Genomic DNA, 12,645 nt, shown 5'->3' on the forward strand with positions numbered 1-12,645 from the left:
GATAGGAAAAATTAAAAAAAAGAAGATAAGACAATCTGAAGAGACAGCAAGCAGCCACAACTACAGTACAGCATTTGAATAATCTTCTTACATGAGCCCAGATAAGCCTGCTGAATTTTTCACATCAAAAGATAAGTACAGGTTCCCCTCCCTCCCTACATAGAGGCTAATATTTCTGTTCCTGCAAACTGAAGGTCAAAAGTGGCAGTTCCTGTGCAGAAGCTTCTCCTACCAACAGCACAAGGAAGGAAACTATCTGCTATGGCTTAGCACCACCCTGGCACCACCAGCTTTTCAAGTGGCAGATTACACATGGGAGGTAGGGAGCAGAGCTGTTCAATCACCTTCTTCTATCCAGCAACACCGTCAGCAGCAAGCCAAAGCACATTATTCATGCTTTGCTTCAAACAAGACTGACAACACCAGAGCAGCCTCAGCAACACCTTGTACTTAATAAGTCAGTTGAGAGATTAAAGAGGACTTTATTTTGCCAGTCTGCTCTAATGAGAATTACTTTTCAGGAGCTCTCAGCAGTTCAGAGAGGTATGTGACAGGTGCAGAGTCTGCCCTCACTGAGTGAATGTCAATGAAGCAGTGCAAAAAAGAGACTTGCAGGTGGGAAACTGTCAGGTGATGCTACACTACTATAGTGAACACCCTTCCAGGAGAGTTGTACCTGTGGTAAATGAAAGTAGGTGCCCAGTGATGGAGCTTTATGAAGTCATCTTCCCTTGATACACTGCAAAGTCCTTGTGCAGGCAGTGTGCTTCCTACAGAACCATGGTAGCCACCATTAGCTGAAGTTTCAGGTAGGGTTTGTGAAATCTCTCAGCAGAGTTTTGAGGGGTTTTTTGCAGACTGACTCACTGCTTCAAAGTAGTAGCCTTCTGAACCAGCTTTCCCAAGTTTAATTACTTGCCAACATTTGGTAACTATAACTCTTTGTGAAATCCCTTTATTTGCAAAGGAGAACCTTTAAAACTTCTTCTTCTTTGTAACACAGAAATTCCTATCCCAGTCCTCCTCCAGAAAAGTTTAACACTGTTAAACTTTTACCTTCAGTTTTAAAAAGGTTTTTCTGTAACTCCTGGCCTCACTAGGTGAGAGCAGATACATACCAGACCATTTGCTAAAGAGTAGGTTCATCTTACTCCAAAGAATGACTCACCTAGGGATTCCAAAGACATTGAACAGAAATTTATTTAAAACCTGGAATTACAGAATGTCACCTTTCTGTCCTCAAAAAAACATTTGCCTGCAGAGGTGATGTACCTTTGGTGTATGGGGTGAAAACAGAGGGAAAATGGGAGTATACAGAGGTCATTCATCTTGGATAGGAAAGAGGGAGGAAAAGAAAGGGAAAAAAAGTACCATGGGAATACAAACTGTTCAGATTCATTTTTCTGCTTACAATATAAGCCTCAGACTGGTAACATGGTCCCAATCAAATGCAAACATCTAACACATTCCTTCTGCACAAGTGAAAAACAATCCAAGCACATTTTGGATGACAAATGTAGGGCTGGCACATATTTATCACTTAACTATCTGGAAATCTGATCATCACATAAGCAAGAAGACTGTTAAAAAACATCTGCTTCACAGCACAGAAATTCAGAATCTCATGCTCTGGAATCTGGCCAGATTCAAAAACTGCTGCATTTGATTTTCATGCCCATTTTACCATTAAAAGATAGATGGCTTAAAGTCACTTGACATTTGTACTAGAAAGCCAGAGCAAACAGACAAAGCAGGATAAGGGCTTCTCTGCTATGTGTGCTAACAAAGACATGGACAAACACTTCAAGCCAAAAGCCAGCAGCTCTGGGAAGCATGTTCAGGAAGGCTGCAGCTCTTAATAGATCCAGAGAGAAAAGCTGTAAGGGCTTCAGTGTGAGTGCAGCACCAGCAGTGAAGCCAATTACCATGGTAGGCAGGTGCAGTTAGCAGTGGTTATTTAAGACACTTCCTTTTCTTGAGGAACAGTTCTGGAGGAAAGGAAGGGAGGGTAATTGAGGGGAAACTGGAAACTTGGCCTTCCATAGCATCTAACTGCCTTATGAAGATGTGATGTGATCTACACAGCCAGTGCATAAACAGTTACCCTCCTACCAAATCAGGAGCTTCCAAGCATGATTAGACTGCAGAGCTGGGTAGCATGGGGTGTATATTACATATCAGAGACTTCTCACAGCTTTTTAAAAAAAATTCAGTCTGACCTCTGTTCTAAAGCACTTTAGGAAATCTTTGTCCCAGAGCTTGTGAAAAAGGCAGAGCTATAAATTAAAACTGCATTAGCAGTTTCTTTGGTGGTCTGTAGAACAGGAAGGAGAGTAGCAGGGAACCTTTTTTGCATATATAAAAAGTTATACCCTAAAATTATATGCAGTGCTATAACATATAACACAGATCCACAAAAAAAAAATAAATTCTATTGCTCAACAGAGAGGAAATAGCATTACCAAGTACATTATTACCTAGTACATTAATTGCAGTTTCTAGCATTCTCATAATCCTGTATGTCTTTGTCATATCTATAGAAAAGCATAAAAGCTCTCATACTTTTTGAAATAACTCATTCTGTGCAGTTTCATATATACGAAAGGAACAAAATTTGGACATTTTTTACTTGACATTGGCACTATTTCCAAGTGATTTCTTGTTAACACTTGGAGAACTTTGATCCAGTTTCAGCTAACAATCAACTTCTTTTCCTCACATTGCTTTTATAATTAAAGAGTAGTCTGAAATTAATCCACAGACACACTACTTTGTTTCTTTTGCACTGTATTTCCTGGTTTAATGTTAGATTTTTTGATGGAAGGTAGCAATCATTTAAACATTAAGCACACTCATCCTGGGGACACAGTTGTCAGATTTAAGGATCAGAAATTATATAGGCAGCTATAAAGGACAGGAAGTGAATAGATGAATATTACGAGGTCCAGTAATTCTTTGAAGTATTAAAATGACATGAGAGAACCATTTGCAAGAACAACATGACAACTGAAGTTATGCAGCTACTCCAGGTCAGAAAACAGCCAGCAACATCATTACAGTGTCCTGAAAGAGTTAAGGACACTTTTATCAAAAGTTGTTTGCTCAGAAGCAAGCACAGGGGAGGTAGGACTTGCAGGGTGATCCCATTCTGAAGGCTGGCAAACAGAAAGCCCTGACAATTTTCATGCACAGAACAGCACTGGCAGGCACCTCACCTGTAGGACACTCACTGGGGGAGCACTTCAGAGAAGAGATCTCTAACTCGACACAGTCCCTTACAGGATCCTGTCAGCACCCTCCAGATCACTATTTACATGTAAAAAGTGAGCAGAGCACTGAATTAACCTTCCATTTCCACCAACAAACAGTTAAGCACATTTATAAGTGAAGCCCTCATCACAGAGTAAGTAACTCTTGCTTTGTGATAGCAGTCCTGGAAGAATCTGGCATCCTTCAGAAGCATTTGGTCAGTAACTTTTTGGCACATGCAAAGGAGGAAGGAACATCCCATCACATTAATTACAACATGGGGTCTCTGGAAGGGTGTGGGATTTGCAAGCAAGGCCAGGATGCAGCAACCCTTCTGATTTGAACACCTGCCTGGAATTCCCATTGATTCAGGAAGAGGTACACAGCTCATATGGAAATGCAGTGAGTAGAGCAGAGTTCAGCTACAAAAGCTACACGTAGGGTAGGACAAAGTTTGGTATCCCATTTCCCTCTGATTTCAACCAAATAGACATGAGTGTCATTTACTGTGTGGGAAAAGTTCTCCAAATCCTGTCATGATTCATCCCATCTGACTCGAAGCATGCAGTACAGGTGACTTTAACTCTTAATCTAAGATGACTTCATGCATTCACTGGGATTTCAAAATTCAGCCTGTAGACCTAAGCATTTCAGACGGCTCCAAGAAGCAGTTACTTGGTTTAGTGATTTTTTAGGACACAGACATTTAAGGTTGCAGCATGACAGTTTGGAACCATTAATATTTTGGTGGTTCTTTGAACAAGACAAAGCAATTCCCCCTCACTATGCAAGTCCAAACCAATAATCCAGATTTCTCTTCCAGTCCCATTTGAGAATAAATCTAGCTAAAATGTCCCTTTTATCTGCCTTTAAAAAGTAACTTTCACTCAGCAAAAAAGCAAAGAGCCTCTTTTGGTTCATTTTCCTGGTTGTACTATTTCCCAGTGCTTCTCAAACAAGCCTTTTTTGACAGATCCTAGCACAGGTCTTTCTGTTAAAAAGAATTCAAACATAGTACTTAGAGTACTCCTAAAGGAGAAGAAAATTCCCCTAACCTGGTTCATCTGAACCAAGTAATGGGAGAGTACACTGGCAAGTGGAGATGACTCCAAGTGACACAGGCATACTGCCTTTCAGTGCTCAAGAGCCCTGGGGACATCTGGGATTCAAACTGGAAGCCTCTGATTTCAAAGTTTTGTCAATGGTTTGGTCTGCATCTCAGCAGCCCTATTAGCCCAGGCCATATTTAAGCAAGCATTAGCAATTCAAAGCATCAAAAAACAAGGTCATAATCCTTACAGGGAATGGGAACCTTCCTTTCCTACATATTCTAGCAGCAAAATGGTAAGATTCTAAATTAACAAAACCAGGGCAAAGTGCAGAAGGTCCCCACAGGAGAGTGATTAACCTGCTTGTTTCAGATTTCAGCAAAGAGTTTTCAACACCAAGGTAACCTCAGTGCCTGAACTATGTAGTCAACACAGCAACTATGCCTCAGCTTCTAGCTTACATTGATAACTCTCCACACACAGTGCATAATGAGGTCCTATCTATAGCCCCAGAACTTGTTTACCCCTCAAAAGTGACTTATTCCAGGCTATCAGCCAAGTGAATGTTTAAGTAGAATGTATGTAGCCATGATCTTCAGAGGCTGGTATTCATCTTGTCTCAGAAATTGTGTAGGGCAGAGAGGTTAAGAGGAATAGAGTGTGGGTTTAAAAAAGATTTGTTTCTAAGAGACACTTCACTAGATTCATTCAATTTAGTGGAAAAAATAAGGTTAGGAGAATGCTTTTTAGAAACTATTGTCTCATGGCAATGTAAAACATAGGTTTTCAAAAGAAGCAGTTAGGAAATGTTGCAGTTCAGTTAGATAAGAAACTATCTCATTAGTATGGATTGGATCTAAACACCTCAGGAATAGCTGTCAGCCTCCTTACAAGGCAAAACCTACACCCCTTCCTTTTCAACTCTGCAAGCCAAGCTACCCAGAGCTTTTAAGGGCCCTGTGACACCACAGACTCACTGACTACTTGAAAAATAACCCTGAGAGTAAAAGGAAAAAGGCACTGATCTAGATAAGGCAATTAGACCTGGTTTAAAGAAAATGCATTGCTCAGATAGGCATTGTTCTCAGACAGTGTTCTTCAGCAAATCTCTTATCAAAAGGAGGAGTCTTCAGAGAGAGAGGACACAGAGTATAACTTGTAGCTCTGAGCTCGAACACAACCCACAGTCTCTCTCTCCAGCCAGAGAACCAGCAGAGCTATTGCTTGGGGTTGTTGTAACAGCACCAGGCTGGTTAATTTGGTTTCATCTGCAGCAGGTGGATGCTTCCAGCACTGTTGGCATCTGCTCAGTTAAAACGACCTTGTGTGTAAAGTCAAGGGTGTATGAGCAGACTGGCTCTCTCCAAAATACCAACAACAGATGACAACCAAGAAGGAAAAGCTTTTTTTAATGTTGATTTAAATGTATTTGCTTCAATGTGCAGGTGTTTTCACTCACTCATGTTTAATTCAATGAGATTTTGCAATAATGAAAGGGAAAAACTGAGAGCCAGGAAAGAATAGGATGAAAAGACAGAGAGACAGACCAAACCTGGACTTTAACTGAGGGGTCTCCACAGTCTGGAGAAAGGGGCCAACAGGAACCTCCTAAATTCAGCAAAACCCCTCTACCTGGGACAGCTGAGTCCCCATTGTGCAGGCTGAGATATTTTTTTTTCTGGGCAGCAGCCCTGCAGAGGAAGACCTGGTGGTCCTGGCAACAACAAAGGGAATGTGTAGTTATTTAGCTGGAGGTACTCAGAAGCCAAATAGCAGCTCCTTTGTCTATCTGGAGACATTTGCAAAACCCCTAAGATTCAAAATGGAGTTGCATTTCATTACAAGTGAAACATTAAGTTATCCCAGGCAGCAATGAACCCCAACAAGCTCTGAGAAGACAGAAAAATTAGCCCCAAAAGCAACATTTGTAGATAGGTCAGAGGTTTTACATTTGTTTTTATCCTGTTCCCATACCCCAGGGTGCTAGAAGTGAATCAGAGGTATTGTGACAACCCATCCACTCTGCAGTGCAGGGAAGCAGGCACTGGGCAATTTTTGGGACTGCTCAGGCAGGAACCCAAACCCCCTGGGTTCCAGTACTGCAGTCTGGGTGCTAGGTCTTTGGAGCAGAAGCATCAGCCAATAACCAATCCCTGGAGAGCTGTTCTCTGCATAAATAGATGCATAAACAGCTCTACAGTGGCAGTCACAATCTGGCTCTAGAGACTTTTATGTCTCCAGTTCCTAATGAGGATCAGTTTAATATTTTTTTTAACATCCTGTCTCCCTAATAAAAATCAGCTCTGGTGTGGAACTGACTCTAAGAACTGCAGTCCCCTGATCATAAATGCTTTCAAGAGATGTGACAGGGTGATCAACATGAAGGCTGGATTAAGGTTCAGACTGTAGCTTTTGGGATTCATGCAAGTCACTAATTACACATACAGTACTTAGCACAGCAATGTGTAGTATTGCATACTGCTTTGGGAGCAATTCAAAGAGAAATAAAGTAGTTTAGCACTAAAGGAACAAAGTTCCCTGTACCATTAAACAGCAGAATTTTCCTCCAAGCTGAGGTTTGTCTGTGGCTCCTTAGCAGGTGGCATCCTGAGGCTCTGTTAAAGCCCACAGATAACAACTCCAACACTTGCTGAACAGCAGAGACCAGGAGCTTCTCCAGAAGTCACGTTGTACTTGAATTTCCATCTGCATTCTGAAATAAGGTCTTGCCTATGAAAAGCCTAAAGAGTGCTAATATTTCACATAGCATAAGATATCCCACAGCCTCCTGGAGCAGAGTGAAATGGAGAAACTGTCATCATTGCTACTCAGATATCAGAGTGAGATTTGCTCTGCAGTCAGGCACACCTCAGTCCCACACCACAGGCAGCAGGGCACAATCTATATTGAATTTGTTCAAGAGTTTCATTTGATTGTCTTTGCTTTGAATGCATGACATCCGTCCAGACCAGCTGTCAAGTACAGATTTGACAGATGTGTCTTCAAAGAACAAAGGAGAGTGTTCAGCAGCCTTGGGACTACTTTGTATTAAAGCAGAGAACACAGATTATTTGAGAGATGAAAAGAAGTTGAAACTGCCTCAACCCCACTTGTTCTGTATAGGTACACAACTGCCACTTAGAATAATGAACAAACAGAGACGAGAAACTGGGAATTTGAAACCTGCAAGATTCCTGGCTGTTAAGACAACAAGCAGTGCTTTGCACATCTATGTTTTTAACAGAACCAACCACGGATCTGACAACAGACAGTGATGGGCAGGCACCGATTCAAGTGCACCATTTTCTTTCTGGTTGCAAGTGTTATTTTGTAGGAGAACTAGTCAGAAGAGTTTCAATAAAAAGCTGTTTGAATTCAGAAATAGCCTTTTTATCAGAAGCCTTGAAGACTTTCCAAAAGAAAAAAGACAAGGAAGTTTAAACTTTTACTTCTTCCTTGAAAATACTCACACTTTTCTGAAATTAATATTAGATGTCAAAAAGACTGGTATCAAAATGATCTCTAGATCTTGGCAACAAAGTCAATTAAAAAAACTATAAATCAGCCATGGTTTCAGATGCATTCTCCAGGATTAAAAGCTAAAATTTTCAGTTAAAATCTTGAAAAAATCTTCTTCACGCATGCAGAAATGACAAATGAATATGGGAAATGCTTTGAAGCAAACAAACAAAAAACTGTCAAGCTTTTATTTTAGCTTTCCTTTGTTTTCCAAAAATAGGTGTCATCTTTCAATCAGCACCAACATGCAGCATGAGATTTGTGTTCACTATACTTGCATGGGTAATGATGCTGGTATAATTTGCAGCAGATGTACATTTGGGGAGAAGTTATTTTCCTCAGAATCTATTTGTGTGGGAGGATGAAGTATGGTTATAATGAAGGTACTGTGGGAGCCGAATGACTTTGCATCTCAAGTACAGGTGCACTTGGGTGTAACTTAAACATAGTTTGCAATCTCTCTAAATGGAGCATTTATAGCCAATTAGACTTGTCATTCACCTTGCAGATACGTCTATCTAATTTAACAGCATATGCAGGAAGCAGAAAAATAAAGGATATTATATTAGCTGACAGCAGAATAGAGGTGTAGATATCAGCATCTGTATAAATTGCACATTTGGTGGATTTCTGAACCGAAATACAATGAATTCAAACAGTGGCCTCCAAAGCCCTTATTCTCTCTGCATCCGAAGCCTCCTGTCAAATGTAATTTCCTCCAGGAAGACATGAATCTAGCTGAGACTTTCCAAAACCTGTCCAAGTGATTTGGACACTCACTTCTCATTAGTATTTACAGCAAATGGGCATGAGCATCTCTTAGATGCCTTCGGAAATCTGACACATTTATTTGTGGCTGTTAAATGACTCTCTGGGCAACCTGCACAAGAAATGACAAATGCCCCATGTTTCCCTATACGCAGATATCCATTATATCCAGGCACCAAACATCAAGATTTTCCCTCAACAAGACAACTGAGATACAGCAAGGAGGAGGGGAGGGACAGAGGATTGCTGTTTAGATTAAAGGACAAAGTTCATATTCCAAAACTGTCTCCTCCACAGAGGGCTGTTCATACCAATGTCAGGAGAATGCCACACTCATTGTCATCTTTTTGTCACTGCCCTAGGCAGGCATGTCACTCTGATGGGAACAGGGATGCAGAGGACTTACATGGAAAATGTGAACGGAAAAAAAGCAAACTCATTTGTAAACCAACAGTAGATTATGTTCTCTCCTTTCCCCACCGAGGACTTGAAAGAGGCTTGCCAGAGATTTCAGTCTGGCCCTCAGAAGCCAGGAAGAAGCCTTGCAAGGCACTTGTCAAACCAGCAGCACTGTGAATCCTTTCAGACTGAGCTACCACTCAGTGTTTGGCCACCATTAACCTGGTAGCAACTTTTCCTTTCAAAGCCCTAACAAAGTAAGTCTTACCAACAAATATATATGCAAATATGAGAGCAATATTGAGCTTTATAACTCTTACATAGCTTCTTGATCTGTTACTTAACTGACATCACTTCCCTTTTTTTCCAAATGTATTTCATGTACACATGTCTGGTTTCTATAATCTTCTCCATTTCTCTTATCTCTTGTATTTTAATAAACCACATGTCCAGATTCAGTATCTTCTTTTACAGCCAGAGATATATTTGTTCATTGCAGTTATTAAAATTCTAAACATCTCCCTCCTTTTTGTAGTTATTAAAATTCTAAACAACTCCCCCCTTTTATTTGATTTTAGTGAGATTCTGGACATTTTCTCAATACCAAGAAGATTGGATTCATTGGAATGTAATTCTGAAGACAGTCTCGCATCAAAACTTTACTTTCAGTTCAAAGCACCATCAATTTAAGGTATCCTCAGAAGTTCAGGACAAGGTGAGCCTTTTTATCAACTTTCTTCAACACAAGTTTAAGACGAAACTAAAATTGTCTTCTGCTCTCAACATGGAGAGTAAAGCCAAACAAACAAAACAAAAAGAAACCACAAAGAACCCGAGCAATATTTTGCTTTCATGTATATATTTCAACTCCTGACAGGACCCCTGATGGCCACTTTGCTTAAGCAAGGACAGATTTAAACCTTGAAATCTGACTTTTTGGGCATTATCTTCCCTGCATTAGTAGAATTAACTACTTAAAAGAGAGTTCTGGTTTCCTAGGGGCCTCTCTGCTAGCCTGTCACTGATGACTTTTACACAGAGAGAGCATTAAGTTAAGAGGCTCATCTCACCAATTCCAGCATTAGTACCAAGAGAGACACCAGCTGTGATTCCTCACTGATCCTTTGAGAAACAGCAGTGATTTGCCTCCTAGTTTCCTCTCAGCCTTCTGTGAACTCAGCATCCTGTAGTTCTGTGGAGACACACTCACTGGATCTATTGCTCCAGTCACAGCTGTTTGAAGCTCCATCTTGGCCAAAGTGGGAGCTAAAGGAGTTTATTCAAATAAGCTTGATAAATCCAAAGTAATTTTAATTCCTCCCCCTGAAAATGTACTTTTCCCCACTCAGAATAAGAACAGGGAAAGAAAATGCTTAAATGGGAAAACTTGAGGCAGTGGCCAAAATCAGGGACCTTCAGTCCCACACCACCTGAAACTTTCACTTCTTAACATCTTCTCAGACTAGTTAGCCACAAAACTCTCCAAAGATACATAGTTTCAGCTTTCCACACATTATCTTGAGGAGACAGTGGAAGAACGGCAAAATAAATGCTGCAGGCTGAAAAGACTTCAGCTCCATTGCTCCCAAGAAAGAAAGCTGGAATTAGAAATGCTCCAGTTTTGCTGCTGTTATTCCCAGGCCTTTCAAAAAGCAACCAACCATCAGTTGTGTCTGTTTTTCACTGAAGAAAATAATCTGCAACTCCCGGCAGCATTCTGCCACCTGCCTGTGCACTTCATCACAGCTCTGCTCATCAGTCTCCAGTACCAGCAGAGGACCCTCCAGAAGAGAGCCCTCCTACTCCCCTCACCTGCCCACGCTGCCATCTAAACACCTTCCAGGCTGAAGAGAGCCAGAAAGCAATTCCACTCACCCTAACTCAGTCCTCGGAAATGCCCTCTGCAGGTTCCTCTAGACATAGCCTGGTTTAGATCACATTGCCGACTTCTAGTCAGTACATCTGGGGAACAGAACCTCTGCGAAGTTGTTCAGCTGCCTTATTAAATCAGGAAATGTTGCACTGCACTGAGAGTCAGCCCTTGAGTTCTGAGTCCATCTTTCCCCTCCATCTCTTTTGCCAGGCTCAAACACACAACAAGTGAGAGTTCTCATCAAAGGGGATGACATGAGCATTGCACTGTGCTCTACACTCCCAGCAAACTCTGTCTGAACACTTCACCCTCCACACATTTTCCTTGAGATTTACCATTTTCTTCCCCTCGAAGAGGTCAGTGTTAATACAAACTTGCACTGGTCAGTGCTGGTTCTGTGAATAATTTAACAATCATAGAATCATAGAATTGGCTGGGTTGGAAGGGACCTCAGAGATCATCAAGTCCAACCCTTGATCCACTCCCACTGCAGTTCCCAGCCCATGGCACTGAGTGCCACATCCAGGCTCTTTTGAAGTATCTCCAGACACGGAGAATCCACTACTTCCCTGGGCAGCCCATTCCAATGCCTGATCACCCTCTCCAGAAAGAAATCCTTTCTAATATCCAACCTAAACCTCCCCTGGCACAACTTGAGACCCTGCCCTCTTGTCTTGTTGAAAGTCGTCTGGCAAAAGAGCCCAACCCCCCCCTGGCTCCAACCTCCTTTCAGGGAGTTGTAGAGAGTGATGAGGTCTCCCCTGAGCCTCCTCTTCTCCAGCCTGCACACCCCCAGCTCCCTCAGCCTCTCCTCATAGGATCTGTGCTCGAGTCCCTTCACCAGCCTGGTTGCCTCCTTTGGACCTGCTCCAGGACCTCAATATCCTTCCTAAACTGAGGGGCCCAGAACTGGACACAGTACAATGATACACCTTTTTCAAAGCAACCTGAACAATTAAAAGATTTAACCCCGTTAACTCGCACTCCTACCTTTGATCCTGCTCTGTCACACAGGCAGTCTCTGAGCTGAATGCACACAGCCTTTCACTCAGCATCCTGGAACTGAAGCCTAGTGCTGTCTGGAGGCCTTCAATGTGAAGTCAAGAGCAGTCAAGTCCTTCATGAAGTTCATGAATCCTTCTGCAATTACTACTCTCTGATTCAAAGCCCCAGTTGGATTTGGTCAGGGGAGCTAATTTCTTCCTTTTGAAGTCCCTGTGACTTCTGGGCCATGAGGGACAGGATGATGTGCATCTGTTCTGAGGTAGGGATTGAACACATTGTCCAAGAGCAAAGTGTTGCACTGTCAAGTACTGCAAAGTAATGCAGACTGACTGCTTTGTAACCAGCCCCTCTTGGTGGAAAATGCTTTTCTTATGGCCTTCATCCCAGTCATGTAACAGATGCAGTTGTTATGCTCATCCTCAGCTCCAAATAATGTGGTTTGTGTAGCTGGTGTTTGGTGTACTGACAAAAAGAGGAAGACTGCTTCTAGCTCACCTCGTTGGAGGCCAGCAAAGAGACACATGCATATGGTAAAGAAAACTCTGTACCTTGTGCCTCATACTCTGTCTCTGAGGTACAGAAAAGCAGGTGAGGGACACCCCAGTTAAGACAACTTGCACAGCATCCCCTTCCAAAATGGAGGCAGCTGTGCTTGGTATGCACTCCTTTCCTCAATGCAACAGCAGTTTAATCAGCTAAACAGGGACACCTGTGACCAACAGAGAGCACCACCAGACTGCAGGCATGTGCCCACCTCCACTGAAGGGCTGTTTTCAGGGGCCT

This window comes from Calypte anna, chromosome 19 (genome assembly GCF_003957555.1).
Source record: "Calypte anna isolate BGI_N300 chromosome 19, bCalAnn1_v1.p, whole genome shotgun sequence".
NCBI lineage: Eukaryota > Metazoa > Chordata > Aves > Apodiformes > Trochilidae > Calypte > Calypte anna.